The 26,323-nt window shown below is 40.1% G+C and overlaps 2 non-coding genes across 2 annotated transcripts; both read right to left on the bottom strand.

Annotated features, from left to right (window-relative positions):
• Positions 1-10,120: 10,120 nt before the first annotated feature.
• LOC146915045 (small nucleolar RNA R71) lies at positions 10,121-10,226 on the bottom strand. The gene has a single exon (XR_015017231.1). It is a non-coding gene; the product is annotated as a small nucleolar RNA R71 (small nucleolar RNA).
• A 7,454-nt stretch (positions 10,227-17,680) lies between these two features.
• LOC146915044 (small nucleolar RNA R71) lies at positions 17,681-17,786 on the bottom strand. Its single transcript, XR_015017230.1, has one exon. It is a non-coding gene; the product is annotated as a small nucleolar RNA R71 (small nucleolar RNA).
• Between the last annotated feature and the right edge of the window lie 8,537 nt (positions 17,787-26,323).

Here is a 26,323-nt window from a genome sequence, read left to right as displayed (position 1 = left end):
GCCAAATGAATCAAGTCCTCAAACATGAACTGTCAATATTCATAAGCACAATGCTTGTTGAATTTGCCTGAAATTTTTCAAAAATCCAGTTCATGGTTGAATCTTATAGGACTTTGATAATTTTACTTTGTTGAACCCTTAACCTTTTTGTACTTTGTCCCTTGCCTTAGGATAGGGGAACATTCAATTAGAGTTTTGTTGTATTCAAGTTGGGGAGAAAAAGGAGGCATTATATGTTAAGTTATGGTGAAGTTGTAAAATAACCTGACAACATTGAATCAAAGAAAAATTGTACATTTGAAAAAGAAAAGAAAAGAAAAGAAAAAGAAAGAGAAAAATCAAAAATAGAATAAGTTGTCAAGGTTATAAGTTTGATTGTTAATCACCAACGGTTTTAATTCTTGGTAGGGAAGTATATGGATTTCAAGTTGTGATACAAAAAAATGTTCCTCTTTGATAGGCTTTCTGATCAATTGCCCCACATATGACATTTCTTTTGTAGCCCGGCCAAGTTATAACCCTTGCAAGACCTTTTGATCCATGCTTTTATGCTTTTTGAGATGATATTTGGATGGACACCTAACTTAAATAGTATGTTAGCATGATTGTTGGATGTGTGTTCATTACCTCATTCATTGTTATCATTATATTGCATTTACTTTCAAAGAAGTGTGTTAGGTGTGGTTCATAGATAGATATGTTTATACTTTGAAGTTTATGATGTGTATTTTGTGCTTAGGACTTGTTTCACATTTATAGCTGTGCTAGGAATAATGGAGAACTTCATGCTTGCCGGAGCTTTCACATTTGAATCACCACTTGAAAATTTTTATTTGATTTGAATTGTTTGGTAGTGTGCTAGAAAGCTTGTCCAAAGCCTTGTGAGTTTCCTTTTGATTCTTTTGTTTGAGGACAAACAGAAAGCTAAGTTGGGGAGAGTTTGATAAGTGCTCAAAAGTAATATATTTCATGTGTTAAAAGAGGCATTTTTAGTGACTTGTTATGCAAGTTATCTACGGAAAAGCAACCAATTGTTGTAATTATACCATTTATGCTTTATATGCCTAATTCTACCCAATTTATGCAGGAAATGACAAGCAAGGACCAAAACTCAAGTTGTGTGAACCAAGCAGATCTCGCTTACGCGAGGTCATCTCGCTTAAGCGAGATTCCTCCAGGGAGAAGCTCAACCTTCGCTTGCATCTCGCTTCCAGGGTCGCTTGTGAATTTTAGAATCTCGCTTACGCGAGATCATCTCGCTTACGCGAGATTTCTCCAGGGAACAGATGAGCATCTCGCTTTCTATCTCGCTTCCATGTCGCTCAAGCAGGATTCTAAGGCGGTTTAAGTTTCAAGCAACTTCGCTTGCGCGAGGTCTCACTCGCTTACGCGAGATACAACTTCATCAAGGAGCAGGGCTACGTGGCAAGACTTCATTGGCCATTGTTAGATATTTAGGCTTCTCGCTTGAGCGAGATGAATCTCGCTTAAGCGAGATTGCACGTTTTCAGCCCATTTAAATACAAGTTTTCCCTCTCTCTAGAACCATTCACTATTCCATTGAAACATTTTATACATTTCTAGAGAGAGGTTAGAGCTATTTCATAGAGAGAAACACAAAGCAAGTGATTAAGGAGTAGATTCAACCCTAGATTCATTGAGACATCAAGGATCTTGGCATGGAATCTTCATCTTTCCTTCATTCCTTGCATTAGTTTACATGTCTATATGTAACTATCACCTTCTTTGTAGTATTGAGGTAACTATCAAGCTATTATGTAATCTTTTGATCTTTTAATATATAAGGTTCTAGCTTAATGATTCAATATTGTTGTTATTCTTGCTTTTAATGCTTTCAAAGAGATTCAAGATGATTTGGACACAAACTCTTGAATCTAGAACTAGAATAACAATCTATCTTATGTTATATCACTCTTGACAAGTTTGTAAACCTTTGATAATTACTTTTAATCAAGATTTTAATGCTTTCAGATACTTAATCAGGCTGGACACGGTCGATTAAGTTATCCGATCGACTTTGTTATCGTTTAAGGAATTTGGACACGAATGTTTAAACGCTAACTTGGAAATAACGATGTCGCTTTGGACACGAAGGATATTGTAGAAATGATTGTAATAATATTGGTTATAAGCTAGAGTCTGTTAATCGATCGAGAGATTGCTGCTGTTATGCTTGCTCGTTATCTTATACCGCAAGCGAAATAGTTCGATCCCCTCTCGTTTTTACTTTAGTGTCAAATATGGATATAGTGTTACAACCAAACAAATTATATCCAAACCCTTAATGTGAACGATTGTGTAAATGCTTATGATTAAACGTAACTCCCTGTGGAAACGATCTTATATATACTCACGTGTACATAGTTAAATGACATGTAGGAAATATTCTACATCAAAATGGCGCCGTTGCCGGGGAATTACGTATTTTTATATTATAAGTATGGAAACAATTTTGTCATGTTAAGTCAATTTTGCACAAAATTCTTTCATGCATATACACATACACATATATCATTCATTATTTTTTATGCTAACCACTTGGTATAGTCTTGGTGAACTTTGTTTATGCGAGGTACCGTTGCTCACGAAGACCTACAATTTGATCCTGAGATTGAGAAAACTGCTAGGTTACTTAGAGCTCAAGCAAAGGAAGCTAAGAGATTAGCCAGGCTGGCTCAGCCGGAATCTTTACTTTTTATTCCTTCTCCGTCAGGTTCGGTGCATACTATTTCACTTGGTGATTCTTCACATTCTTCACCACATTCATCTCCGAAGAGTGAACCAGAAGTAGTCATGGCTCAGGAAAATGATAATGATGCTCTACCTATGTGGATTAGTCCTAGGAGGCTAGCAAATCTTGGCAATCGTAATGCCAAATCAATTGAGCTGAAGTCGGGGTTGATAAACTTGATAACTCATAACCAATTTACTGGTATGGATCATGAGGATCCATATAAACACCTTACCAACTTCTATGTTACCGCCGGTACACTTGGTATGAAGGAAGATGAGGAAGAGGGTGTGTTTGTGCAATTGTTTCCTCATTCTTTGATCGGGAAGGCTAAGGAGTGGTATCTTGATCAACCAACTTCTTTGATGGAAAATTGGGGTGAGCTAGAGAAAGCATTTCAAGAAAGGTTCTTTCCGGAGGATAGGCATCTTGAGGCTAAAACTTCAATTACAACTTTTGCTCAAGGCCAAAGTGAGACTCTTTGTGAAGCTTGGGAGCGTTATAAATCATTGCTAAGGAATTGTCCAAAGCATGGTTTTGATAGCCAAATGCAACTATATCTTTTTCGTCAAGGGCTTCAAGACATGTCCAAGACGATGCTAGATGCAAGTGCTGGAGGTTCTATTGCTTTGAAAAACCCAGCTGAAGCTGTCAAAATCATTAACCAAATGGCTCTCAACACAAGAAAATCCTCTCACAACCGGAATCCTAATCAAAGGAAAGTCGGTATTCTGGAACTAGAAGCAAATGATGCGGTCTTAGCTCAAAATAAGCTTCTCACTCAACAAATAGAAGCTATGCAAAAGGAGATGAGAGCTATGCCAAAACAAATTCTTGAATCTCTCAAGCAAGAAGGAGGAACCGCTCAAGTCAATACTTGTGGACTTTGTACGGGGGATCATCCAACCGGCTATTGTCCCGAACCCGGTTCTTTTGAAGAGGAAGAGGTCAACTATGTGGGAAACCAACAAAGGCTTAACCAACCACAACATGCCGGAACCTCACAACAATCCCAAAATTCGGGTACTTCCAACTTCCAAGGAAGGTATCCGGCCAACCAAAACCAACAAAGACCGTGGAGAGCACCTTACAACAATAACTACCAATATCCTCAATCAAATTTCTACCAACAACCTTTCCCCCAATTCCAACAACCCTTCAATAATCAATACCAATTCCCACCACCAAATAACCCCCAACAACCTAACAATTCCCAAAGCACCGAGGAGGTCTTGAAACAATTCATGCAAGTGTCCATGGCTAACCAGAAAAACACCGACGCGTCGATCAAAGGCCTTGAGACACAAGTTGGTCAGTTAGCACAACAAATGGCTCAAGGTCCTCCGCAATTGGGAGCTTTCACCGCTAACACTCAACCAAATCCTAAGGAGCACCACAAGGCATAACAGTCAAAAGCTATAGCTACAAGGAGTGGGAGAGTAGTAGGTAAAGGGGTAGGTGATGATATTGTTGTTGAAGAGAAGGATGATGAAGTTGTTAACGAGGAGGAAAAAGAGGAGTTCGAGGAGGATAGTGTAGAGATAGAGGAGGAAGTGTATATAAAGAATAAAGAAGCATTAGTTAAAAAAGAAAAAAATCAAAAAAGAGATCTAGTAGAACAAGAGGAGATGGAGAGGAAGAATAAAGATGTGGGGAAAGATAAAGGGAAGAAACAAGTAGTTGAGAAGCAAGTGGTGGCTCAACGCTTACCATACCCACATGCTCCATCGAAGAAAGACAAAGAGCGGCAATACGCAAGGTTTCTTGAACTCTTCAAGAAGTTGCAAATTGATATACCATTCTCAGAAGCCTTGGAGCAAATGCCGGTCTATGCGAAGTTCATGAAAGATATCCTTTCCAAGAAAAGAAGAATCAACGATAAAGAGACGATTCAAATCGATGCCAATTGTAGTGCTATTATTCAAAGAACGTTGCCTAAGAAAGAGCAAGATCCGGGAAGAGTCACTCTACCGGTAGCTATTGGCACAACACCTGTAGGTAAAGCACTACTTGATCTTGGATCAAGCATCAATCTCATGCCTTTGTCCGTTGCCAAAAGAGTTGGTGACCTTTGTATAAAGCGGACTAGGATGATGTTGCAATTGGCCGACAAATCCTTTGCAAAACCACTAGGTATGGCCGAAGATGTTCTTGTAAAAGTGGACAAATTTATTTTTCCGGCTGACTTTGTGGTTATGGATGTCGAAGAAGATGAGGATGTGCCTATCTTAATGGGAAGGAATTTCATGCAAACGGCTCGGATGATGATTGACCTTGATGATAATATCATGAAGGTCAAGGTAAATGATGAAGAGGTTACCTTCAACATCCGAGAAGCTTTGAAGTACTCGAAAGACAAGGGTGCATGTTTCAAAATGGATGCAACCGAAGAAGTCATCTTGACTACTCGGAAGCAATTACACAATAGAACACCCCTTGAGAGTGCTTTGGTGGACGCACTCAATGCTATTGATGAAGACGAAGCAAGTGCCATTGAAGAGTGTTTGAAGGAGCTAGATTCCTTGAAGGAGGTTCTTCCTAATCAAGCTATACTTGAAGATTTGAAAGAAGAATCCAAGGAAGAAGCAAAAGTTGATGACACCAAGGTAGAATTAAATGTTTTACCATCTAATTTGAAATATGTTTTTCTTGAGAAAGATGGTACAAAACCGGTGATCATTAGTAGCTCCTTGTCCATCGATGAAGAAACAAAGTTGGTAGAGGTTCTCAAGGCCAACAAGGAAGCAATAGGGTGGAAGTTATCCGATTTGAAAGGGATAAGTCCATCTTATTGTATGCACAAGATTATGATGGAAGAAAACTTCAAGCCGGTAGCACAACCACAACGCCGCTTAAATCCAAACATGAAAGAGGTGGTGCGAAAGGAAGTAGTGAAGTTGCTTGAAGCCGGCATGATCTATCCTATCTCGGATAGTGCTTGGGTAAGCCCGGTTCAAGTAGTCCCCAAGAAAGGAGGAATGACGGTGATCACTAATGATAAAGATGAGTTGATCCCAACTAGAACCGTCACCGGATGGAGGATGTGTATAGATTATAGAAGACTCAATCAAGCAACAAGGAAGGATCACTTTCCCTTGCCCTTCATGGATCAAATGCTTGAAAGACTCTCCGGTCAATCCTTTTATTGCTTCCTAGATGGTTACTCCGGTTACAATCAAATCGCCATGAACCCAGATGATCACGAGAAGACGGCTTTCACTTGCCCCTTTGGTATTTTTGCTTATCGAAGAATGCCATTTGGCTTGTGTAATGCACCCGCAACTTTTCAACGGTGTGTTCAAGCAATCTTCTCCAAACTTATTGGAAAATGCATGGAGGTGTTCATGGATGATTTCTCGGTTTTCGGTTCGTCATTTGATACGTGTTTGAATAGCTTGGATACCGTGCTGAAGCGGTGTATTGAAACTAGCTTGGTGCTCAATTGGGAGAAATGTCACTTCATGGTTACCGAGGGTATTGTCCTTGGTCATAAGATTTCTGCTAAGGGTATCGAGGTAGACCAAGCAAAGGTCGATGTCATAGGAAAGCTTCCTCCACCGGTAAATGTCAAAGGTGTGCGGAGTTTTCTTGGTCATGCCGGGTTCTACCGGAGATTCATCAAAGACTTCTCAAAGATTGCAAAGCCAATGAGCAACTTGCTCAACAAAGATAAGTCTTTTGTTTTTGATAATGAATGTCTTGATGCATTTGAATCTTTAAAAGAAAAGTTGACCACCGCACCAATAATCATTGCTCCTAATTGGGATTTAAATTTTGAATTAATGTGTGATGCAAGTGATTATGCTGTTGGTGCGGTCTTGGGTCAACGTAAGGACAAAATTTTTCATGCTATTCACTATGCAAGTAAGGTTTTAAATGAAGCACAAATTAATTATGCCACAACTGAAAAAGAGTTACTTGCAATAGTTTATGCAATGGAGAAATTTCGTTCTTACTTTGTAGGTTCCAAAATTGTTGTTTACACTGACCATGCAGCTATCAAGTATCTCCTTACTAAGTCCGACTCAAAGCCAAGGCTCATCCGTTGGATGTTGTTGCTTCAAGAGTTTGACTTAGAGATCAAGGATAAGAAAGGCACGGAGAATCTTGTAGCTGATCACCTTTCAAGGTTGACAAACAATGAGGTAACCAAGAATGAACCGGAGGTTCGTGAAGAATTTCCCGATGAACGGTTGCTAGCTATCAATGTGAGACCGTGGTTTGCCGACATGGTAAACTACAAAGCAACCGGGTTCATTCCGGAAGATTTTGAATGGCAACAACGCAAGAAGTTCCTTCATGATGCTAACCACTTTGTGTGGGATGAGCCTTATTTGTTCAAAATTGGAGCGGACAATCTCTTGCGTAGGTGTGTAGATGATGAAGAGGCAAAGAAGATCCTATGGCAATGTCATAATTCGCCCTATGGAGGTCACTTCAACGGGGAGAGAACGGCCGCAAAGGTACTTCAATCCGGGTTCTATTGGCCAACTTTATTCAAAGATGCCAATTTACATTGCAAGTATTGTGATGAATGCCAAAGAACCGGATCAATGTCAAAAAGAAATGAGATGCCGCTACAACTCATCCTTGAAGTGGAAGTGTTTGATTGTTGGGGTATAGATTTTGTTGGCCCTTTTCCTTCATCATATTCAAATGAGTACATCTTGGTAGCTGTTGATTATGTTTCAAAGTGGGTGGAAGCCGTAGCATCGCCTAAAGCCGATAGCAAGACGGTAGTGAAGTTCCTAAAAAAGAATATTTTCACCCGGTTTGGTACACCAAGAGTTCTCATTAGTGATGGAGGGTCACACTTTTGCAACACACAACTTTCCAAGGCCCTAGATCATTATGGAGTCAAGCACAAAGTAGCATCACCGTATCATCCACAAACGAATGGACAAGCCGAAGTTTCTAACCGGGAGGTCAAACGCATACTTGAGAAGACGGTCTCTACATCTCGGAAGGATTGGTCGGCTAAACTTGATGAAGCTTTGTGGGCATATAGGACTGCATACAAGTCTCCTATAGGCCTCACTCCTTTCCAAATGGTCTATGGCAAATCTTGTCACTTACCGGTCGAGCTCGAACATAAAGCATTTTGGGCATTGAAGTTCCTAAACTTTGATCAAGAGAAAGCCGGTGAAAGAAGAAAAGTTCAAATGCATGAGCTTGAAGAATTGCGAAATCAAGCTTATGAATCTTCAAAGCTCTACAAAGAAAGGACCAAGAAGTATCATGACAAGAAGATCATTCTGAGACAATTCATGCCGGGACAAATGGTATTACTTTTCAATTCAAGACTGAGGTTGTTTCCGGGCAAATTGAAGTCTAAATGGTCTGGACCTTTCATGGTTAAAGAGGTCAAACCGTACGGAGCTGTTGAACTTGAGGACCCAGTCACCAAAGCCAACTGGACTGTTAATGGGCAAAGGCTTAAGCCCTACTTCGGTGGTGAAATTGATCGGTGTTTGACGACGATTTCACTAATCGAGCCATGATTTCTTCAAAATGCGTCAAGCTAAGTGATGACATTCTGTCATTACGTAATATTAGGGACTTATTGTGACATTTTGATAGAGTTCTCATGCAATTTTTACTGTTCTGGAGTGCAAAAAGCTTAAAATTTGAAGTCTGTTCGAAGGAAATCGCGCCACGCCAATTTCAAGCCGTGCTGCGATTTTTGAAGCAAAAATACACACTTCCTGTAAAGGGGAAATCGCGGCACGCCAATTAACAAGGCGCGGCGCGATTTTGATGGGTCAGGCCCATGACTTCTATAAATACTGCACTCAATCTGAAGAACAAGGGTTACGATTTTGGAGAACGAAAGTGCGATTTTAACACCCAGAAGGCTGCAGCGGAGAGGATTTCATCATCTCTAACCCAGTTTATGTATGTTTTAATTCTTTCATTGATTATGCTATTTGTAAACTCAATTATGAGTAGCTAAATCTCTTAGAGATTAGGTCGGAGATGAACCTATGTAACCCTAATTGATCATATGTTGCTGTGAAACTCTATTACTTATTAATGATATTCTAGTTTTCATTCAATTCAATTGTTCTTACTGCTTTTTATATCCTGATCAAATATAAACATGATTTTGTGAGATCGAATGACTACTGACCATAGCTTTCGACTTAGACCTAATTGAATTGTTCTAATAAACATGGTTAGTCTAGGAATGGATAATCGTTTGTTAGTGATATTAGGTTAACGTGCTTAAACCTTTGATGATTATTAGACCACCTAAGGAATTAGGGGCTGTAGTTTAAAAAGAGGGTCCTAACTCAAGGGATTGATTAGGGCTAATTTGTTAACTATCGTGAAACTAGAGAATCATTAGTAATAATAGGTGCAGTAACCAATTAGGGGAAACATAGAGGATTCGAAGACCTGATCTCATCTCTCTCCTATTTTCTTAATCAAATCTTTACTTTTTTATTTGATTTCTTAAAATCAAACCAAATCTACTGCCTAGTGGCAAAACAAAATAAACTTTTATACATCCGACTTTTATAACGAAATTGAATAATTGAAGTTAAAAACAGTCCTCGTGGGAACGATATTTTTACTACTTCGATAGTTATTGGTGCACTTGCCAGAGATCTATCAAGTTTTTGGCGCCGTTGCCGGGGACTGTTGAATTATTTCAACAAGGCAATTACGTTATAATTTAGGGTTTTTGCAATTTAATTTTCTGTTTTTTTTATTTTTATTTTTCTGTTTTCATATTCACTTGATTACTTTGCGTTGTGCAGTGCTACTAAGGTATTTTGCTGTTTATGCGAGGTAAACAGAGCTCTGACGACTTAGAGTACGATCCGGAGATTGAAAGAACTGCTAGAGCACTTCGGAAAGCTGTCCGATCGCAAAGGTTAGCTCAATCCGTTCCACCGGGTGTTCGAGAACAAGTACCGGAGCAACTCTCAAGTGAATCTGAAACAAATTCTTCTCCTAAATCTGCAACGATGGAAGGAGAAGGAGTTGTACCACCAAGACCTAAGCTTGGAGACTACGGGTTAGCCACTCATCGCGGTCAACTGACCCACACTTTTCAACCAGCTAACCCCGTAGCGTTCGACATCAAGACAACTGTCCTCAATGGTTTGAGGGACAAGCAATTCGATGGGACTGAAGCTATGAGTCCTCATGAACACTTGAGCCGTTTTGCTGAAACCTGTGAGTTTTGTGTGCAACCAGCCACCGTGACTGAAGCACAAAAGAAGCTAAGGCTGTTTCCTTTCACCTTGACGGGAAGAGCAAAAGATTGGTTGCTAACAATTCCAAACGGGACTGTCCAAACATGGGAAGAGTTAGAGCTGAAGTTCTTGGAGAAATACTTCCCTATGTCTAAGTATTGGGAGAAGAAGATGGAGATCTCTAACTTCAAGCAAGGAGAAGGTGAATCATTGTATGATGCTTGGGAGCGATTCAATTTGCTTCTCAAGAGATGCCCTAATCATGAGTTCACCGAGAAGCAATACCTCCAAATCTTCACTGAGGGGGTAACACCAAACACTCGAATGTTCTTAGATGCTTCCGCGGGAGGTAGTCTCAAAAGTAAAACTGATCATGAAGTTCAAGCTCTAATTGAAAACATGGCTGGCAATGAGTATCGTGATCAAGCTAAAAAGAAAGAAAGAGGAGTGTTTGGGGTGAGTGAACAAACTGCTATCCTTGCTAACCAAGCAGCTATGAACAAACAAATTGAAGCTCTAACTAAGGAGTTTCAAGGCTTCACTTTGGCTCATAAGCAACAACAAGTGGCTGCAATCAAATGTGACTTATGTGGTGAAGAACATCCAAACGGTGAATGTGTTCCGGAAGGATCAAGTGAAGAAGCTAACTTCATGGGAGGATATCAAAGGCAGAATCAATACTACAATTCAGGCATTAATAAGCATCCAAATCTAAGCTACTCAAACAACAATGCTTTGAACTCTCAGATGCTAACTCCTCCTCAACAACAACAAAGGAAGCCATCCGCTCTTGAGGAAACTATGATGAACTTCATGAAGATGACTCAAGGCAACTTTGAAGAGATGAAGAAGAGTCAAGAAGCTGAAAGAAAGAACAATGAAGCTTCTAGGAAGATGCTTGAAACTCAACTGGGGCAATTAGCTAAGCAGTTGGCTGAACAAAACAAAGGCGGATTCTCAGGTAACACTAAAGATAACCCTAAGAATGAGTCTTGTAATGCTATTGAACTGAGGAGCAAAAAGGTTTTGACACCTTTAGTTCCAAAAGCTCCAAAGAAGGTTGATGAAGTAGTTGAGGTGGAGGAGAATGATGTAGTTGAAAAGAATGATGAGGGTGTAGTTGAAAAAGAAAATGATCATGGAGAAGTTGAAAACGAAAGGAAGAAAAAAATAGAGGGAGAAAAAAGTGAGAGATTAATTGATGAAGATTCAATCTTGAGGAAGTCGAAGAGTCAAATTTTGAAAGATGGAGACAAACCACAGGTTATTCCATCATATGTGAAGCTTCCATACCCTCACCTTTCGAAGAAGAAAGAAAAGGATGAAGGCCAATTCAAGAAGTTCATGCAACTTTTCTCACAACTTCAGGTAAATATTCCTTTCGGTGAAGCTCTTGATCAAATGCCGTTGTATGCTAAGTTCATGAAAGACTTGTTAACCAAAAGAAGGAAGCCTAAGGATGATGAGAACATAGCACTTTCTGAGAATTGTAGTGCTATTCTTCAAAAGAAGCTGCCACCTAAGCTGAAGGATCCTGGTGCTTTTACTATCCCTTGTTCAATTGGACCGGTAGACATTGGAAGAGCTTTATGTGACTTGGGAGCAAGTATAAATCTGATGCCTCTTTCAATGATGAAGAAGCTTAAGTGTGGGGAACCAAAACCAACAAGAATGACCATTACTTTAGCTGATCGGTCAATCTCTTATCCTTTCGGTATACTTGAAGATGTGCTAGTCAAGGTTAATGACTTGGTGTTCCCAGCAGACTTTGTGGTCCTAGACATGGCTGAAGATGAAGACATGCCACTCATTCTAGGAAGACCTTTCCTTGCAACTGGTCGTGCTTTGATTGATGTTGAACGTGGAGAGCTAATGTTGAGGTTCCATAAGGAGCAGGTAGTCTTCAATATCTTTGAGGCAATGAAGCACCAAGATGAGAATCCCAAATGTTACCGGATTGACGTTGTGGAAGAAACAGTCGAAGATAAAACCCTTGAATCTCTACTTATTCAATCTAAGGAGGTGGAAAGTGTGGAATCTATAGACAGACAAGAAGTGATTGAAGATGTTGGAAAGATAGAGGGTGTTAAGCAACTGGAAGTAAGCAAAGAACAGATGCACCAACAATCATCAGGAGACATCCGTGACAACAAGTATGGGGGATTGGCAATTGGTAAAAATGAAATAAAGACTACTACCACTGGTCCAGGTGGTAAATTGGCTTATAGAAGGATTCCCTGTGGGATGCGTAATGGGCCGGCTGCTTTTCGATGGTGTATGCATTCAACTCTCTCTGATACTTTGGAAAGAATTAGGAGGTACTGTGACGAAGGGATGGCAAGAAACAAGCCTGTTGATGAAGCTATAGACATCAAGAAGTCTGGTGCACAAGGAACTTTCAAGGGTAAGGAACAAAAGCTGAAACGGTACCGTGAAGGAGGACTCCCAAACAATGAAGAGGGAGCCACATCAACTAATCCTTAGGGATGGTCATCAGTCAAGCTAGTGACAATAAAGAAGCGCTGAGTGGGAGGCAACCCACTATTTATTTTTCAGGTATGATTTTATTGCTTTCAAAAACAAAAACACAAAAATATTTTTCTTTTCTTTTAATACAAGGCAGGAAAGTTTTAGAAATTTGCTCAAATATACCTCTTGCCAAGAAAATCATGCAAGGTACTGATGTCTTGCATGATTCTCTCCTCAAAAATTTTCAGAACGTAAAGGAACTCAGGCATTTTTCAAGAAAACAAAAATTTTTTTGGCCTGAGAAAGCAAAAACACACTCCCTGTTGCCCAAAATCGCGCCGCTCTGTGCAAATTGGCGTGCCGCGATTTTGAAGAACAGGAGAACACTCTCCCTGTTTTAAAGAAATCACGCCGCGCCTTGTAATTGGCCGCAGCGCGATTTTGCTTGAAAGTTGACTAACCGTTGCAAAAACTAGCCGTTACAAACCCACCAAACTTCCCTACCGTTAGAAATTTGCCCGTTACTAGCCGTTACACACAAAATCGCGCCGCGCCTTGCAAATTGGCGTGCCGCGATTTTGCCCCTACAGCACTATAAATTCTTCACTGTTCATCATCATTTTCATTCCATTCTTCCTACCTTTCTCTATCAAAACTTCCCTAAACTTCCATTCACGAATTCTCTTCATCTTCATCTCAATATTCACCTCCTAACCATCATCAAACCAAAATCCCAATCACAAATTCATCAATCCAAACCACCATCAAACCACAATCATTCAAAACTTTCCCAAACTTCACAAAACTTTCCATTCACCATCTTCCCAAACCACAAATGGCCTCCAACCAAAGAAACACCCGCTCAAAGAAAGCCACCAACCCCAAGCCATCCACAAGCAAATCCAAACGCCCCCGTGCCGCATCCGAACCACCCGAAAACGCCATCCATTTCATCAATGACCTAGCCCAGGAGTTCCATCAATCTATGAAGAGTTTTGAAGTCATAGGGGAGAGGAAGTTTGATTTCACAAAACTTGTGAAATATCCTTTCTTTGAGTCTGAAATACGAAGGAGGGGGTGGACGAGATTGAATGAGATGATCGACGAGGCAAACAACAAAACGGTGATCGTCGAATTCTTTGCAAATGCAAGGGTGTCCGATACACCCTTTCAATCTTTTGTTCGAGGAAAGTACATTGACTTCAGCCCGGATGCTCTCAACGCATGGCTGAATGTTCAAGCACCGGAGGAGTGTTGGGTTGAAAAATTAAGGAGGGAGAGATTTGCTATTACGGAGGATACTTTTGATGAGATCATCACCACCATGTGTAGGCCTGGGTCGACTTGGAAAAAGTCCCGGATGCTTACCTATGCGGAGATGCTGCCGGTACCCAAGGCGTGGGTATCATATGTGGTCCAGACTCTTGAGAGTGCATCTTGCACTTCTGAAATTCCTCTCAAGAGGGTGCTTAGCTTGCTGCCTATGCCATCATCAAGGGGCACCCTATAGATATTGGCCGCCTCTTGGCCAATAGTCTTCATGATCTAGCAACCGGGAACACCACACAATTGGGACATGGAAGCTTAATTAATTGGTTGTGTGAACAACAGTTGGTGCCGGCTTATGATAGTGATCTCAACACAAGCAATATGAAGCCGATCACCGACTCGGTCATGGATGGGTTTGTCAAGAAATATGAAGGCTACATCAAGGAGAGAGAGAGGGAGGCAGCAAGGCAACAACAAATGGAGCAAGGAGGGAGTAGTAGCCAAGGGGGTTATGCTCCTCTTCATCCAAAGCTTGAGGAATTCATGCATGTGCAAGCTAATTGGATGAATGAGACTTCGGACCAGCTGTGGGTGAACCGTCCTAGGTTCTCAGCTGCGTTTGCTGCGGAGGCTCAATTGCATATGGGTCCGATTCGTGGGTCTTATGAGAGGTTTGGAGGCTCCCGTGAGCGCATGGAGCAATATTTTACACATCAAGAAGAGTATGGGTTGCGCATGAGGAGGGAAATCACTGATGATTTCAATAACACCGAGCAAGATCAAGGGGATGACATCTTTGAAGGATTGAGGACACCGGGGGCTGGACACTCGGATGATGATCAAGACATGGGCTGATCTACTGATGGATTAGCATTTTCTGCTTTGTATTTTATTTTTCAGTCATTTTTCTTTTGATGTAGTTTCTTTTTATTTTCTTTTTAATGTCGAAGTCCATTGAACTTATTTCCCTATTGTAATTGCTCCTGCACTTGTTTTATTAATGAATTTGTTTTGTTTCATGTGACCTATTCCAGTTTAGTAACAGTTGTTTGATGAAACGGTGTTCCAAAAGTTCTAAAGGAGGGGTGACTTGATTCAAAGGCGAAGTGTACGGCGTTGCTAGGTAGTCACATACTCCCAGAAATCTCAGCCATAAGGTTCATTGCCAAATCTTGTTTTTCAATTTACTTATATTTAGATTAGTTTTCCATGCAACTACATTTCTAGAACTTGCATTGTTTCTCTATTATTGATTGGTCTTTGTCAATTACACACTGAGGCAAAAGTGCTTGGTCCTGTGAGCCTTTTTGAAGCCTACCCTGATATTGATTGAATTTATCCTTTCTTAACCAATTGTGAGCCGGTAGGATTAGAACTTTTTGTTCGGTGACAAACTACATTACAAGCCTAGAGACTTTTAGGACTTGTCCCTTAATGAATTTCTGAGTTAAGGCATTGTAGAATGTTGCTAAAGATTAAGTTTGGGGTTGCTATTGGAATTTGCAACCAACTAAGTTTGGGGTGGGGGTACTAGAGAATAAGAGAACAAAAAAATGAAAGAAATATGAAATTGTCATGCAATATATACACAAAAATGGTGTATCAAAAAAAAAAAAAAGAAATTGAATGATGAAAAAGGGACAAAACATCTAAAATCCGAGTAACTTCAAACTCGAGTGTCCCTAAATGTTAAAAATGTTCTCTAGTACCTTTGCATTGATTGTATTTCCACAAGGTGAATGAATGAAGGATTGAACTTTGTGCTTTAACTTCCGTAGGAATGCCTAACTCAAATTTTGTGTAGCCTACTTATCCAAATATATCCCACCTTTCACCTAAGCCCCGTTATAACCCTAAAGACCTCAAAAGTGTGTAATGATATTGACTTTGATTGATGTTTAGAAACTTTTCAAGCATATGGTAATATGTAGACCTGCATGTCGACTGGTAGAACCCTATTTCAAATTGTTGCGTGGAGTTGTGAATTGGTGGATGCGAACAAGTCAAACTAGCTCATCTTTAGCTAGAAGGAGAATGAACTTTTGGGTACTATCGTTTTGTCAGGTAACTGTTATTTTACTGTCGTTTGTCACTGTTGCAAGCAAATTCCTTGAGGACAAGGAATGGTTTAAGTTTGGGGTTGTGATGACATTCTGTCATTACGTAATATTAGGGACTTATTGTGACATTTTGATAGAGTTCTCATGCAATTTTTACTGTTCTGGAGTGCAAAAAGCTTAAAATTTGAAGTCTGTTCGAAGGAAATCGCGCCACGCCAATTTCAAGCCGTGCTGCGATTTTTGAAGCAAAAATACACACTTCCTGTAAAGGGGAAATCGCGGCACGCCAATTAACAAGGCGCGGCGCGATTTTGATGGGTCAGGCCCATGACTTCTATAAATACTGCACTCAATCTGAAGAACAAGGGTTACGATTTTGGAGAACGAAAGTGCGATTTTAACACCCAGAAGGCTGCAGCGGAGAGGATTTCATCATCTCTAACCCAGTTTATGTATGTTTTAATTCTTTCATTGATTATGCTATTTGTAAACTCAATTATGAGTAGCTAAATCTCTTAGAGATTAGGTCGGAGATGAACCTATGTAACCCTAATTGATCATATGTTGCTGTGAAACTCTATTACTTATTAATGATATTCTAGTTTTCATTCAATTCAATTGTTCTTACTGCTTTTTATATCCTGATCAAATATAAACATGATTTTGTGAGATCGAATGACTACTGACCATAGCTTTCGACTTAGACCTAATTGAATTGTTCTAATAAACATGGTTAGTCTAGGAATGGATAATCGTTTGTTAGTGATATTAGGTTAACGTGCTTAAACCTTTGATGATTATTAGACCACCTAAGGAATTAGGGGCTGTAGTTTAAAAAGAGGGTCCTAACTCAAGGGATTGATTAGGGCTAATTTGTTAACTATCGTGAAACTAGAGAATCATTAGTAATAATAGGTGCAGTAACCAATTAGGGGAAACATAGAGGATTCGAAGACCTGATCTCATCTCTCTCCTATTTTCTTAATCAAATCTTTACTTTTTTATTTGATTTCTTAAAATCAAACCAAATCTACTGCCTAGTGGCAAAACAAAATAAACTTTTATACATCCGACTTTTATAACGAAATTGAATAATTGAAGTTAAAAACAGTCCTCGTGGGAACGATATTTTTACTACTTCGATAGTTATTGGTGCACTTGCCAGAGATCTATCAAGTTTTTGGCGCCGTTGCCGGGGACTGTTGAATTATTTCAACAAGGCAATTACGTTATAATTTAGGGTTTTTGCAATTTAATTTTCTGTTTTTTTTATTTTTATTTTTCTGTTTTCATATTCACTTGATTACTTTGCGTTGTGCAGTGCTACTAAGGTATTTTGCTGTTTATGCGAGGTAAACAGAGCTCTGACGACTTAGAGTACGATCCGGAGATTGAAAGAACTGCTAGAGCACTTCGGAAAGCTGTCCGATCGCAAAGGTTAGCTCAATCCGTTCCACCGGGTGTTCGAGAACAAGTACCGGAGCAACTCTCAAGTGAATCTGAAACAAATTCTTCTCCTAAATCTGCAACGATGGAAGGAGAAGGAGTTGTACCACCAAGACCTAAGCTTGGAGACTACGGGTTAGCCACTCATCGCGGTCAACTGACCCACACTTTTCAACCAGCTAACCCCGTAGCGTTCGACATCAAGACAACTGTCCTCAATGGTTTGAGGGACAAGCAATTCGATGGGACTGAAGCTATGAGTCCTCATGAACACTTGAGCCGTTTTGCTGAAACCTGTGAGTTTTGTGTGCAACCAGCCACCGTGACTGAAGCACAAAAGAAGCTAAGGCTGTTTCCTTTCACCTTGACGGGAAGAGCAAAAGATTGGTTGCTAACAATTCCAAACGGGACTGTCCAAACATGGGAAGAGTTAGAGCTGAAGTTCTTGGAGAAATACTTCCCTATGTCTAAGTATTGGGAGAAGAAGATGGAGATCTCTAACTTCAAGCAAGGAGAAGGTGAATCATTGTATGATGCTTGGGAGCGATTCAATTTGCTTCTCAAGAGATGCCCTAATCATGAGTTCACCGAGAAGCAATACCTCCAAATCTTCACTGAGGGGGTAACACCAAACACTCGAATGTTCTTAGATGCTTCCGCGGGAGGTAGTCTCAAAAGTAAAACTGATCATGAAGTTCAAGCTCTAATTGAAAACATGGCTGGCAATGAGTATCGTGATCAAGCTAAAAAGAAAGAAAGAGGAGTGTTTGGGGTGAGTGAACAAACTGCTATCCTTGCTAACCAAGCAGCTATGAACAAACAAATTGAAGCTCTAACTAAGGAGTTTCAAGGCTTCACTTTGGCTCATAAGCAACAACAAGTGGCTGCAATCAAATGTGACTTATGTGGTGAAGAACATCCAAACGGTGAATGTGTTCCGGAAGGATCAAGTGAAGAAGCTAACTTCATGGGAGGATATCAAAGGCAGAATCAATACTACAATTCAGGCATTAATAAGCATCCAAATCTAAGCTACTCAAACAACAATGCTTTGAACTCTCAGATGCTAACTCCTCCTCAACAACAACAAAGGAAGCCATCCGCTCTTGAGGAAACTATGATGAACTTCATGAAGATGACTCAAGGCAACTTTGAAGAGATGAAGAAGAGTCAAGAAGCTGAAAGAAAGAACAATGAAGCTTCTAGGAAGATGCTTGAAACTCAACTGGGGCAATTAGCTAAGCAGTTGGCTGAACAAAACAAAGGCGGATTCTCAGGTAACACTAAAGATAACCCTAAGAATGAGTCTTGTAATGCTATTGAACTGAGGAGCAAAAAGGTTTTGACACCTTTAGTTCCAAAAGCTCCAAAGAAGGTTGATGAAGTAGTTGAGGTGGAGGAGAATGATGTAGTTGAAAAGAATGATGAGGGTGTAGTTGAAAAAGAAAATGATCATGGAGAAGTTGAAAACGAAAGGAAGAAAAAAATAGAGGGAGAAAAAAGTGAGAGATTAATTGATGAAGATTCAATCTTGAGGAAGTCGAAGAGTCAAATTTTGAAAGATGGAGACAAACCACAGGTTATTCCATCATATGTGAAGCTTCCATACCCTCACCTTTCGAAGAAGAAAGAAAAGGATGAAGGCCAATTCAAGAAGTTCATGCAACTTTTCTCACAACTTCAGGTAAATATTCCTTTCGGTGAAGCTCTTGATCAAATGCCGTTGTATGCTAAGTTCATGAAAGACTTGTTAACCAAAAGAAGGAAGCCTAAGGATGATGAGAACATAGCACTTTCTGAGAATTGTAGTGCTATTCTTCAAAAGAAGCTGCCACCTAAGCTGAAGGATCCTGGTGCTTTTACTATCCCTTGTTCAATTGGACCGGTAGACATTGGAAGAGCTTTATGTGACTTGGGAGCAAGTATAAATCTGATGCCTCTTTCAATGATGAAGAAGCTTAAGTGTGGGGAACCAAAACCAACAAGAATGACCATTACTTTAGCTGATCGGTCAATCTCTTATCCTTTCGGTATACTTGAAGATGTGCTAGTCAAGGTTAATGACTTGGTGTTCCCAGCAGACTTTGTGGTCCTAGACATGGCTGAAGATGAAGACATGCCACTCATTCTAGGAAGACCTTTCCTTGCAACTGGTCGTGCTTTGATTGATGTTGAACGTGGAGAGCTAATGTTGAGGTTCCATAAGGAGCAGGTAGTCTTCAATATCTTTGAGGCAATGAAGCACCAAGATGAGAATCCCAAATGTTACCGGATTGACGTTGTGGAAGAAACAGTCGAAGATAAAACCCTTGAATCTCTACTTATTCAATCTAAGGAGGTGGAAAGTGTGGAATCTATAGACAGACAAGAAGTGATTGAAGATGTTGGAAAGATAGAGGGTGTTAAGCAACTGGAAGTAAGCAAAGAACAGATGCACCAACAATCATCAGGAGACATCCGTGACAACAAGTATGGGGGATTGGCAATTGGTAAAAATGAAATAAAGACTACTACCACTGGTCCAGGTGGTAAATTGGCTTATAGAAGGATTCCCTGTGGGATGCGTAATGGGCCGGCTGCTTTTCGATGGTGTATGCATTCAACTCTCTCTGATACTTTGGAAAGAATTAGGAGGTACTGTGACGAAGGGATGGCAAGAAACAAGCCTGTTGATGAAGCTATAGACATCAAGAAGTCTGGTGCACAAGGAACTTTCAAGGGTAAGGAACAAAAGCTGAAACGGTACCGTGAAGGAGGACTCCCAAACAATGAAGAGGGAGCCACATCAACTAATCCTTAGGGATGGTCATCAGTCAAGCTAGTGACAATAAAGAAGCGCTGAGTGGGAGGCAACCCACTATTTATTTTTCAGGTATGATTTTATTGCTTTCAAAAACAAAAACACAAAAATATTTTTCTTTTCTTTTAATACAAGGCAGGAAAGTTTTAGAAATTTGCTCAAATATACCTCTTGCCAAGAAAATCATGCAAGGTACTGATGTCTTGCATGATTCTCTCCTCAAAAATTTTCAGAACGTAAAGGAACTCAGGCATTTTTCAAGAAAACAAAAATTTTTTTGGCCTGAGAAAGCAAAAACACACTCCCTGTTGCCCAAAATCGCGCCGCTCTGTGCAAATTGGCGTGCCGCGATTTTGAAGAACAGGAGAACACTCTCCCTGTTTTAAAGAAATCACGCCGCGCCTTGTAATTGGCCGCAGCGCGATTTTGCTTGAAAGTTGACTAACCGTTGCAAAAACTAGCCGTTACAAACCCACCAAACTTCCCTACCGTTAGAAATTTGCCCGTTACTAGCCGTTACACACAAAATCGCGCCGCGCCTTGCAAATTGGCGTGCCGCGATTTTGCCCCTACAGCACTATAAATTCTTCACTGTTCATCATCATTTTCATTCCATTCTTCCTACCTTTCTCTATCAAAACTTCCCTAAACTTCCATTCACGAATTCTCTTCATCTTCATCTCAATATTCACCTCCTAACCATCATCAAACCAAAATCCCAATCACAAATTCATCAATCCAAACCACCATCAAACCACAATCATTCAAAACTTTCCCAAACTTCACAAAACTTTCCATTCACCATCTTCCCAAACCACAAATGGCCTCCAACCAAAGAAACACCCGCTCAAAGAAAGCCACCAACCCCAAGCCATCCACAAGCAAATCCAAACGCCCCCGTGCCGCATCCGAACCACCCGAAAACGCCATCCATTTCATCAATGACCTAGCCCAGGAGTTCCATCAATCTATGAAGAGTTTTGAAGTCATAGGGGAGAGGAAGTTTGATTTCACAAAACTTGTGAAATATCCTTTCTTTGAGTCTGAAATACGAAGGAGGGGGTGGACGAGATTGAATGAGATGATCGACGAGGCAAACAACAAAACGGTGATCGTCGAATTCTTTGCAAATGCAAGGGTGTCCGATACACCCTTTCAATCTTTTGTTCGAGGAAAGTACATTGACTTCAGCCCGGATGCTCTCAACGCATGGCTGAATGTTCAAGCACCGGAGGAGTGTTGGGTTGAAAAATTAAGGAGGGAGAGATTTGCTATTACGGAGGATACTTTTGATGAGATCATCACCACCATGTGTAGGCCTGGGTCGACTTGGAAAAAGTCCCGGATGCTTACCTATGCGGAGATGCTGCCGGTACCCAAGGCGTGGGTATCATATGTGGTCCAGACTCTTGAGAGTGCATCTTGCACTTCTGAAATTCCTCTCAAGAGGGTGCTTAGCTTGCTGCCTATGCCATCATCAAGGGGCACCCTATAGATATTGGCCGCCTCTTGGCCAATAGTCTTCATGATCTAGCAACCGGGAACACCACACAATTGGGACATGGAAGCTTAATTAATTGGTTGTGTGAACAACAGTTGGTGCCGGCTTATGATAGTGATCTCAACACAAGCAATATGAAGCCGATCACCGACTCGGTCATGGATGGGTTTGTCAAGAAATATGAAGGCTACATCAAGGAGAGAGAGAGGGAGGCAGCAAGGCAACAACAAATGGAGCAAGGAGGGAGTAGTAGCCAAGGGGGTTATGCTCCTCTTCATCCAAAGCTTGAGGAATTCATGCATGTGCAAGCTAATTGGATGAATGAGACTTCGGACCAGCTGTGGGTGAACCGTCCTAGGTTCTCAGCTGCGTTTGCTGCGGAGGCTCAATTGCATATGGGTCCGATTCGTGGGTCTTATGAGAGGTTTGGAGGCTCCCGTGAGCGCATGGAGCAATATTTTACACATCAAGAAGAGTATGGGTTGCGCATGAGGAGGGAAATCACTGATGATTTCAATAACACCGAGCAAGATCAAGGGGATGACATCTTTGAAGGATTGAGGACACCGGGGGCTGGACACTCGGATGATGATCAAGACATGGGCTGATCTACTGATGGATTAGCATTTTCTGCTTTGTATTTTATTTTTCAGTCATTTTTCTTTTGATGTAGTTTCTTTTTATTTTCTTTTTAATGTCGAAGTCCATTGAACTTATTTCCCTATTGTAATTGCTCCTGCACTTGTTTTATTAATGAATTTGTTTTGTTTCATGTGACCTATTCCAGTTTAGTAACAGTTGTTTGATGAAACGGTGTTCCAAAAGTTCTAAAGGAGGGGTGACTTGATTCAAAGGCGAAGTGTACGGCGTTGCTAGGTAGTCACATACTCCCAGAAATCTCAGCCATAAGGTTCATTGCCAAATCTTGTTTTTCAATTTACTTATATTTAGATTAGTTTTCCATGCAACTACATTTCTAGAACTTGCATTGTTTCTCTATTATTGATTGGTCTTTGTCAATTACACACTGAGGCAAAAGTGCTTGGTCCTGTGAGCCTTTTTGAAGCCTACCCTGATATTGATTGAATTTATCCTTTCTTAACCAATTGTGAGCCGGTAGGATTAGAACTTTTTGTTCGGTGACAAACTACATTACAAGCCTAGAGACTTTTAGGACTTGTCCCTTAATGAATTTCTGAGTTAAGGCATTGTAGAATGTTGCTAAAGATTAAGTTTGGGGTTGCTATTGGAATTTGCAACCAACTAAGTTTGGGGTGGGGGTACTAGAGAATAAGAGAACAAAAAAATGAAAGAAATATGAAATTGTCATGCAATATATACACAAAAATGGTGTATCAAAAAAAAAAAAAAGAAATTGAATGATGAAAAAGGGACAAAACATCTAAAATCCGAGTAACTTCAAACTCGAGTGTCCCTAAATGTTAAAAATGTTCTCTAGTACCTTTGCATTGATTGTATTTCCACAAGGTGAATGAATGAAGGATTGAACTTTGTGCTTTAACTTCCGTAGGAATGCCTAACTCAAATTTTGTGTAGCCTACTTATCCAAATATATCCCACCTTTCACCTAAGCCCCGTTATAACCCTAAAGACCTCAAAAGTGTGTAATGATATTGACTTTGATTGATGTTTAGAAACTTTTCAAGCATATGGTAATATGTAGACCTGCATGTCGACTGGTAGAACCCTATTTCAAATTGTTGCGTGGAGTTGTGAATTGGTGGATGCGAACAAGTCAAACTAGCTCATCTTTAGCTAGAAGGAGAATGAACTTTTGGGTACTATCGTTTTGTCAGGTAACTGTTATTTTACTGTCGTTTGTCACTGTTGCAAGCAAATTCCTTGAGGACAAGGAATGGTTTAAGTTTGGGGTTGTGATGACATTCTGTCATTACGTAATATTAGGGACTTATTGTGACATTTTGATAGAGTTCTCATGCAATTTTTACTGTTCTGGAGTGCAAAAAGCTTAAAATTTGAAGTCTGTTCGAAGGAAATCGCACCACGCCAATTTCAAGCCGTGCTGCGATTTTTGAAGCAAAAATACACACTTCCTGTAAAGGGGAAATCGCGGCACGCCAATTAACAAGGCGCGGCGCGATTTTGATGGGTCAGGCCCATGACTTCTATAAATACTGCACTCAATCTGAAGAACAAGGGTTACGATTTTGGAGAACGAAAGTGCGATTTTAACACCCAGAAGGCTGCAGCGGAGAGGATTTCATCATCTCTAACCCAGTTTATGTATGTTTTAATTCTTTCATTGATTATGCTATTTGTAAACTCAATTATGAGTAGCTAAATCTCTTAGAGATTAGGTCGGAGATGAACCTATGTAACCCTAATTGATCATATGTTGCTGTGAAACTCTATTACTTATTAATGATATTCTAGTTTTCATTCAATTCAATTGTTCTTACTGCTTTTTATATCCTGATCAAATATAAACATGATTTTGTGAGATCGAATGACTACTGACCATAGCTTTCGACTTAGACCTAATTGAATTGTTCTAATAAACATGGTTAGTCTAGGAATGGATAATCGTTTGTTAGTGATATTAGGTTAACGTGCTTAAACCTTTGATGATTATTAGACCACCTAAGGAATTAGGGGCTGTAGTTTAAAAAGAGGGTCCTAACTCAAGGGATTGATTAGGGCTAATTTGTTAACTATCGTGAAACTAGAGAATCATTAGTAATAATAGGTGCAGTAACCAATTAGGGGAAACATAGAGGATTCGAAGACCTGATCTCATCTCTCTCCTATTTTCTTAATCAAATCTTTACTTTTTTATTTGATTTCTTAAAATCAAACCAAATCTACTGCCTAGTGGCAAAACAAAATAAACTTTTATACATCCGACTTTTATAACGAAATTGAATAATTGAAGTTAAAAACAGTCCTCGTGGGAACGATATTTTTACTACTTCGATAGTTATTGGTGCACTTGCCAGAGATCTATCACTAAGGACGTAAAACAAGCTCTTGCTGGGAGTCACACCCAGTTTTGTAAGTATTTTCATGTTTTAATGCATTTAGGAATAATTTCATGAGCAAAACAAAGTAAGAAGCATAGCTGGAGAAATCTCGCTCAAGCGAAGTTAATCTCGCTTAAGCGAGATTGTTGCATTTTCGAATTGTTGGTTCTGGAGAAATCTCGCTTAAGCGAGTTAATATCGCGCAAGCGAGATGAGTTTTTAATTCAAAAAGGGTAACGGTTTCCAAGGGGATTAACTCCCCTTAACCACTCCCCCATCCACTCATTTCCACTCATTTACGTTTTCTAACTTTCCTTTTCTCCATTTTCTCTAAACTTTTCTTTTCCTCACAAACTTTAACCCTAAAATCAAAACCAATTCAACCATAGTCAAGCACTTGCATACTTCTTCATTCATCATCATTTGCTTGCTTCATTAATCATCATTTCAACAGGTTTGATTTCTATTTCTGTGCCATGCTTTTCAATTTCAAAATTCATGCTTTATGCAAATTTAGAATGGCTAGGGTTAGATTTAAGTATTTGTGACTAGAGACTGTTTCCTTAGGTTCATAACAATGAAAATGAATCAAAATCATCACTGTTTTTCTTCAACATTCAATTGTGTAAATTTTGACCCATTTTGAAATCTTTGGAAAATAAGGGTTTTGATTTAATGTTGAACACAAGTCTTGATTTTGGTTTCTTTTCATGAGTTGGTTTTGTGAGTAGAGGAATGAGGTTAAATTTTGGTCAAAAGTATTGTGGGTTTGGTTGAAAATTCTGGAAATGGGTTGATTTTCGCAGGATCAGAAGAACCTCGCTTAAGCGAAGTTCTTAACTAATTTTCTCGCTTAAGCGAGTCTTCATATTTTTGCCCAGATTTTCCTTCAATATCTCGCTTCTGGTCTCGCTTAAGCGAGTTGCAAGCGAGATAGCCCAGTGCCTTCTTGTTATTTCTGACTTTTGTGTTAATCTAATCTGTGTACTTCCATTTGATTCCATACTGTGCTGATCAATTGTTGCTATACTGTATATGGTTTTTCTGGTTGTTTTGCAGATGGCCCCCAAAAATCAACCAACCAAGAAACGTAAAACCACTGCTTCCTCATCCGGTGTTGTAAACCGTCCTGCACCCTTACCTAGAAACCCGGACCGTACCATTTACACGTCCAACAAAACCTATGCCAGGTTTCTCGAGCTGAAAAAAGAGAAAACTTGGCATGACAAAATTTTCCGGATTAACCCTGAGGGAGAGTATGCTGACATAGCAGCCATTTTCACTGAGAGAAAGTGGGAGAAACTCCTTAACCCATATCCCAAAATCAACCTAGATCTCTTGAGAGAGTTTTATGCCAATTCTTTACCAGATTGTGATGCTAAGGAAATGCATGCTGCATTTTCTTACACCACCATGGTGAGAGGAAAAACCATCCGCTTCGATAGGGATGCGATTAATGAGTATCTAGGCAACCCTTACACCCTACCTGAGTCTGATGACCCTGACACACCTGCCTTGTGTCCTTATGGGGAGAGAGAGAGAGAGCTGCTGATTGGAATCTTGGAAAGATTGAGAGGGAGATTTTGCTACCGGGTAGGACATATACTGAATCCAAAGCGGGTAACCGCAATTTGGCGGCCTTCACTGATATGAGGCCAAAAGCTGGGATTCTGTTTAAGTTCTTAGTTCATAATATCTGGCCGAAGAGTCATGTCACCACAACTCCCAAGAGAATAATGCCTCCTCTGATTTGGCACATTTGCAAAGGAAGGCCGGTGGATCTGGCTTCGATTATTTCAAGAGAGCTGAAGCATGTAGC

This window comes from Medicago sativa, chromosome 6, assembly GCF_051527215.1.
Source record: "Medicago sativa cultivar Bolivia chromosome 6, Bolivia_mono, whole genome shotgun sequence".
NCBI lineage: Eukaryota > Viridiplantae > Streptophyta > Magnoliopsida > Fabales > Fabaceae > Medicago > Medicago sativa.
This window is presented reverse-complemented; position numbering and strand designations above follow the sequence as displayed.